The following is a 7773-nucleotide window of genomic DNA, read 5'->3' on the forward strand; positions in this document are numbered from 1 at the left end:
CTTGTCCCTTCTTTTGTTGTTACCACTAATTATGTCTTTGTATTTTGTGTGTTCTGTAACATAGTTTTATCCTTGCCTTTTATATATTTGTTATTATCAGGCATGAATACCTTATCACTAGCCATTATACTTGTCCATACCTTTGTTTTTATTAGGGATCTTTCCTTTTATGTACAGCTTTGAAATACTTTCTAGTGCCTTTTCCCTTCCATGTACAGAGCTTCCATTCTTGAAGGATAGTTTCTCTGGGTATAGTAATCTTGGTTGACTTTTTCTTTCTTTCCTTCTTTCTTCTTCTTTTTTTTTTTTTTTTTTTTTTAACTTTCAGCAGTTTATCATTCCATTGGCTTCTGGCCTTTAATGTTTCTGAGGAAAAATCAGCACTCCCTCTTATTTGGGGATCCTTTGTATGTTACTGTTTGCTTCTCTCTCACTGCTTTCAGGATTCTCTCTTTATCTTTAATTTTTGAGATCTTAACTATTATGTGTCTTGGTGTCTTGATGTGGATCTCTTTGTGTTTATCCTGCTTGGGGTGCTTTGAGTTTCTTGGATTTGTAGGTTGATGTCCTTTGCTGGAGGAATTTTCCGTGCCTTTCTCTCTCTCTCTTCTCCTCCTGGAGTTTCCATGCTCCGTGGTCTCTTGTTGTTGTCCCTCAGTCAATTCCATTAAACTGTGCTCAGCCTTCTTGAGCCTCTTTCTGTTCTTGCTGCTCTTCAGAGTCTGTCGTTTTAACAATCTTGCCCTCTAATTCTCTGATTCTTTCTTCTGCCTGATTAAATCTGTTGGTAAATCCTTTTGTTGTGTTTCTCATTTCAGCTCTCATCCCTTTCAGTTGTAATATCTCTTTTTTTAGATCTTCATTTTATTCTTGTATTGCTTTCCTTATTTCTTTTAACTTTTTGTCTATTTTCCCTTAGTTCTTTAATTATGTTTAATGTTGTTGTATTATATTCTTCTACTTTTTTTTCCCCATTGTTTGGTCATTGCCCTTTCACTCTCTTGGTCATGTTCATTTGGATGGGCCATTGTGTCTCTGTTCTTGTTTGTCTTGTGTTTTTTTGTTGGGACACTGAAGTTTTTGAGGGTATTACTTTCTCAATTTTCCCCACTTTCTGTCTTGGCCTTTGCTTACTGTTTCTTCTTCCTCTCTGTGATAGTTCCTTCTCTTTCCCTGGTTTAATTGGAATGTAAATGTTCCACATCTCATTTTTCAACTTCCAGTCTCTCTCAGCCACACCAGTGAACATGCTGTCTGTCAATCAGTGGGCACCACCACTCAGGCAAGATATCATGTACTAATCAATCTGTCCACTAGGGGGTGCAGTCTCCTGTCTCTGGTTATGACTCCCTTCCCTTCTCAGTTTCTGTAATCACGATTTTAGTCAGACAGCTCACACCCCGTGAGCTGCCTTGAGGCTGGACGTTGTCTTCTGGTTTTGTCTGAGTTTTCCTCCCCTGCTTTGTGGGGTTTGCCTGTATCTGAGCTGGCATTTAGGGGCAGCACAGGTGGACTTACCTCCATTTCAGAAGGAGGAGGGGCTGGAATAGCCCAGAAGGACCGGTGGAAGATGCCCAGTTGGTTTCGGAGCCCCAGGGCCCTGTGGTAGGTGGGGGAGCTGTCTCCACTTAGGTGACCTGCCTTCAGACTCCATTGTAGGGGACCTGCTGTAGGACTTTGTATCAGTCCTGCAGCTAGTAGTTACCAGTCAGGGAAGGGGTAGTCACATCCCATGTAGCCCTACAGGGAGGTCTGCCTTGTTGTCAGAGCCATCGTGTGGTGTGCTGGCTGCGGGGGTAGCCTCTACTCAAGGTGTCTGCTTCCCAGCCCACAGCAGTCTCACTGAGTAGTCCTCAGTGCCAACCGTAAGGGGGGCAGACAATGCAAACTGATCCCCAGGGAGGTCTGTCCTGTTGGTTTTAGAGGCCAGAGCTAGGGGGACACAGGGAGGCAGGTAGAGTGCTGACTAGGGGAACCGACGTCACCTCAGGGCCTTCTGGTGCAGTTTGCAGCAGGCTCGCAGGTGACAGTGTCTGAGTGGGGGAGGGGCTGTCATGCCCCCAGTGGCCCTCTGGGGGGTCTGCCTTGCTGGTGTCAGAGCCCTCCCTGTAGTATGTTGGCTGTGCATGTGGCCTCCACTCAGGATGTCTGCTTCTTTGCACAGAGCAGCCTCAGTCAACAGCCCTCAGCCCCAACCACAGGGGGAGCAGACCGACCTGGCTGACTCCCTGGGAGGTGTGTGCTGTTGTTTTTAGAGGCCTGAGATGTGGGGTGTGAAGGGAGACCTGTGGAGGGTTTATTATGCAAGCAGATTCCACTGCACTGACCTTCTGTAGCAATTGCCAGTGGGCTGGCAGCCGAGCGTCTGGGTGGAGGAGGTACTGGCACACCCCACACAGATCTGGGGAAGGTCTGCCTGTTGATTTTAGAGCAGAATCTTGGAGTCCTGTCTCTTTGTATAGCACGGGGTGTGGTTACTAGGGAACCAGGCTCTTTTTCTGGGACCACTGCCTCACATGGGCTGTACAGGCAGCCCGTGTGGCTGGGGGGAGGGGCAGGGATGGTGAGAGGAGCGACTTTCCTACCGTGTGTGGCTTGTCGCCTGTCTGCAGGTCCCTGCTGCTTTTCTCTGCTCCCTGACTCAGAGTCCTCAAAGACCTCCACATTTCCTTGTTGTGTTTCTTACTGTATCTGTGGGGGAGGATCGGAATGATGGTTTGTTCATCCCGGCATCTTCTCAGAACCCGGCAACAGAGCACATCGTGTCGATCCATTCGTCTGGTGATGGACGCTTGGGTGGTTTGACCAGTGCTGGTGGCAACGTTGCTGCCCTGGATGTTGCCTCTGCTTTCTTTTTCTTTCTTTTAACTTTTGTTGGGGTGAAAACATACACAACAAGACATTCGCCAACATAACACCTTCCACGTTCATAGCTCATGGACACTGATGACATTTTTCGTGTCGTGCCACTGTTGTTGCAGTCCTTTTCCCATATCCACCACCATCAGCACCAACTCAGTGCTGTAGGCTTTCTTTTTCAAAGGAGTCATTTCCCTCCTCCTCCTGGAGGGGAAGGCCTGGGCGGTGGTGGCTGTCAGGGCCCAGCAAGCCAGCTTCACCGGCAGCTCTCAGAACGTGGGAGAGGAAAGGCTGAGCAACTCCCAGGCTTTCCTGGAGGACTCCTCGCCCAGGGGCTGCAGCAAGTGGCACTGACGGGTGGCACATCCCCAGGAGGGCAGCCCACTAAACTTTGGATTACGTTCAGGTCACCAGAGCTCAGGTGAACCAGAAGGACCTCCACCACTTAGAACACAGAGTTCTGAGGCTTGGCTGGGAACGCGGCGAGGGCACTGGCCCCGAAACGGTGACAGGACCCTGACCATCAGGCCAAGCTCGTGCTTTGTCACTGAGCAGAGGAAGAGGCAGCTAGTTTCCTGGGTAATGACTGGCTCTGAGTTTGTTTGCTCCTCTTGGCACCCTTTCTCCTCCCACCTGAAACTAAGTGCTGGGGTGTGCCCTGAGCAGTTCTCCTCTTGTCTTGAATATGTTGGAGGGTCATTTTACAAATTAACATTAATAAGAAATTAATTGACAGATTACAAGCTGGGCACCCTGGGTCCTTGTGGTCTAACTGCTGCTGGAACTGATCCCTCAGCTGAAGAGTGTTTACGGAGCACCTACTGTGTGCTGAGAATTGATGACAGTGCTTTGGGGTCCATTCACCTTTGTGGTCTCCGTCTCTTTACCTGTATGGCAGGGCTGATTCCTTGTGGGGTTGCCGTGCTGATTACACATACTGGGTGCTGTCAGCCAGTGCGTCCTGCGTGCTGACTGTGTGCGGGGCGGTGCAGGTCCTGGGTGCAGACGACGTGAGAGCATAGCACGTGACCCTGCAGCGCTCCCAGCCTCCTGAGGGCAGGGTGAGTGTGGGCTTCCTACCACTGCTGTAACAGGGCGCCGCAGACTTCCGTGTCACAGGTCTGGAGGGCTGAGGTCCACATGTGGTCTCACCGGGCTGAAGTCAGATGTTGGCAGGGCTGTTCCTCCTAGAGGCCTGAGGGCAGAATCTGTGCCTTGGTTTTCCAGCTCCCCAAGGCTACCCACATTCCTTGGCTCATGGCCCCTTCCTTCATCTTCAGCTGTTGGTGGCACAATTAAGCGCTTTGCTGTAAAGGTGGGTGGTTTGAACCCACCCAGCAGCTGCACTGGAGAAGGAGCTGGTGATCTGTTCCCTTGAAGACTGCAGCCTAGGGAACCATGTGGGGGACTCCTGCTCTACCACATGGGGTCCCTGTGTGTCGCAGTCGACTCGATGGCATCCAGCAGCCACAAAGACAACAACTCAGATGACCCGGGATGAGCTTTCATCTCAAGATCCTTAATTACCTCTGCACTGTCCCCTTTGTCGTGGAAGGGAATATGTCCACAGGTTCCAGGGATTAGGACGTGTGTGTCTTCAGGGTCGTTACCCAGCTGACCATGGGGAGAGACAGACCATCAGTCATAAACAGAACAAGTGAATTGGATGGTGTGTCAGAAGGTGGCAAAGCTACAGAAAACCGGAGCAGCGTAAGGAGGATGGGGAGCTCCCGGTGGTGCGGGAGAGGCAGGCTGTAATTTGAAAGATGTGGTCAAGGTGAGCCTCACTGAGACTGTGGCGTTTGAACAAAGTCTGAAAGGAATACAGAGGATCTGCTCTGGCAGCGTCTGGGGAGAGAGCGCTCCGGGGGCGTCAGGGCCAAGGCCCAACGGTGAGTGCTGCCAGGAGAGGCTGGAGCAGAGAGAGTAAGGTGGTGATGAGCCCAGCACTGTGGAGCTGCTCGGTAGAGGTTCCCGTCCCTTCCTGGTGGGAGATTCAGAGATGGACAACACGCCCCGTCCTCGGCACGCTGATGGTCAGGTGCGGAGAGTGATGCGTGCATAACCGTCTTGTACAGTCAGGGGTTCTTTCAGCTCTCATAACAACCCCACGGAGGAGGAGCTGCTGCTCTTCCCATTTTATAGAGGGCAGACCCAGAACACAGAGAGGGTAGGTGATCCATAGAAGGTCACACAGCTGGGCAGTCTCAGAGCAGGGGTCCATGTTCATAACATACAGCCATGTCTCGGAGATATGGTGGGTTCAGTTCCAGGTCACCACAATAAAGCAAATATCACAATGAGTCACACAAAATACTTGGTTTCGCAGTGCATATAAAAGTTACGTTTACACGATATTGTGCTCTATTGTGTCTGTTAAGAAAACGTTTGAAATATTCTGAGAACTACCAAAATATGACACAGAGGCATGAAGTGAGCACAAGCTGTTGGAAAAATGGTGTCAATAGACCTGCTTGAGGCAGGGCTGCCACAAACCTTCTATTTGTAAAACATGGAAAATCAATGAAGGGCAGCAAAGCAATGTACCATAAAACGAAGCGTGCCTGTACTTAGCGTCTCCGTCTCCACCTGGGCCTTGACCTAGACGTTGCCCTCAGTCTTGACTCCATCACATCTCATACAGATACGTAGAAAAAAAGACCAAAACCAAACTCATTGCCATCAAGTCAAACCCGACTCACCCTCCTTGGGTTTCCGAGGCGGTATCACTATGGAAGTGGATTGGCCAGTCTTCCTTCCAAGGAGTGGCTAGTGGGTTTGAACCACCAGCCTTTCGGTTAGCAGTCAGATGCCATAGGCACCATGCCACTGGAGCTCCCAATAAAATAGCAGCGTTGGTTATCCCTGCTCATTGATATTGGATCCCAGGTATTTTAAAGATTTTCTTTGTTCTTCACTCTTTTTTTTTTTTAATAGACTTTCTGCCAATAAAAGAGTCATTTTTATTATCATAAAAAATACATTTACTTTTTTTTCTGTATTTTTTGTCTACCTCTAGTTAGTGGTTTACCCTCCCCTCCCCACTCACCCCATGTAACCATTCACTTTTCTTGCAATAGTGATCTCATACGATATCTGTCCTTTTGTGATTGACTAACTTCAGTCAGAAGGGACCATTCCCTGGAGAAGGATATCACCTTGGTAAAGTGGAGGGTCAGTGAAAAAGGGGAAGGCCCTCAATGAGATGGATTGGCATAGTGGCTGCAGTGATGGGCTCAGGTATAGCAAGGATCGTGAGGCTGGCACGGGACCGGGCAGTGTTTCGTTCTGTTGTACGTAGGCTTGCTATGAGTCAGAGCTGACTTGATGGCACCAAACAACAATTTCAGTTAGCAAAATATCCTCTAAGTACATCCATGTTATGAGGTATTTCACAGATTGGTCATTGTTCTTTAATGTTGTGTGGTATTCCATGGTACGTGGACCATAGTTGGTTGATCCATTCCTCCTTTGATGGATGTTTAGGTTGTTTCCATCTTTTGCTGTTGTGCACAGAGCTGCGATGACCATGGGTAGTCAAGTAAGAGCCATGCCATGAACGGACGTTACCTCGTCCAGGCTGTGAGTTGGGTTGCAAACTCTTGTCTGCCGAGAAAGGTTCTCTTGGGGCCATTTTGATGAGTGGGGACCTTCAGAGTGTGTGGCCACAAGACATCACTCACCCTGCACCCTGGTTTCCTCCTCTTTGAAGGGAGCATGTGAACCACACGGTATCAAGTGTCTCATGTGGCTCTTACTTCTCTAGGATATATACCTAGGAGTGGGAGTGCTGAATCATGCGTATTTCTATTTCCAGCTCATTAAGGAAGTGCCATACCGCTTTCCATGGTGGTGGCACCACTTTACAGTCCCACGTCCCACCAGCGGTGTATGAGGGTTTCACTCTCTCCATACCGTGGCCTGCATTTGTTGTTTTCTAAAATACATTTACTTTTAAAAATTTGTGGGATACCAGATGTGGAGGTCAGACAAAGGGGGCATCCATGGTGAGGTCAAGGTTTTCTAACCTAAGTTCTAAGTTCTCTTGGGTGTCTGGTTAGGGTGAAAGCCTTAGCGGAGAGAGGGGGCTTTGACGTCCTAGGCCAGTCCTACTTAACAGAAACATAATGCAAGCCACATGCATACTTTCAAATTTCCTAGTAGCCACATAAAACTGTAAAAAAAATAATAATAATGCAATTAATTTTGATAATATATTTTATTTAACCCAACATAGCCTACTATTATTGTTTCAATGCATTATAAATATAAAAATCACTAATGAGATATCTACATTCTTTTTGCCGTTGCTGTTTGTACTAAGTCTTAGAGACGCAGTGTGTATTTTATACTCACTGCAGTGTTTCACAGAATATGCCATAGACTTCCAGAAGTATGAACTAATTTGTGGGAAGAAGTGAGAAGTGAGACGTGGTCTCTCGTACCTTGAACACGTTACTAAGAGGGACCCGTCCCCGGAGAAGGACATCATTCTTGATAAAGCAGAGAGTCAGCAAAAAAAGGGGGCAGACTCTCAAGGAGATGGGTGGGCACAGTGGCTGCATCAGCAGCTCAGACATGACAACCAGGTGAGGACGGGCAGAGTAGGGTGGTGCTTGGTTCTCGTGTATGCAGAGTGGCTTTGAGGGGGGACTAACCTGACGACACCTAACAGCAGCAACAACACGATGGCTCGAGGAGCCTTGGTGGCGCAGTGGTTAAAGCTCATGGTCAGCTGTTTGAGCCCACCAACAAATGGAAGGTTTGTGGCAGCCCTGCCTCGAGCAGGTCTATTGACACCATTTTTCCAACAGCTTGTGCTCACTTTATGCCTCTGTGAAGCAAAAATATGAGGCAGTCTACTTCTATAAAGATTACAGCCTTGGAACCCTATGGGGCAGTTGTACTCTGTCC

This window comes from Orycteropus afer, unplaced genomic scaffold (assembly GCF_000298275.1).
Source record: "Orycteropus afer afer isolate SDZICR_OR568_19922 unplaced genomic scaffold, OryAfe1.0 scaffold00057, whole genome shotgun sequence".
Classification (NCBI taxonomy): Eukaryota; Metazoa; Chordata; class Mammalia; order Tubulidentata; family Orycteropodidae; genus Orycteropus; species Orycteropus afer.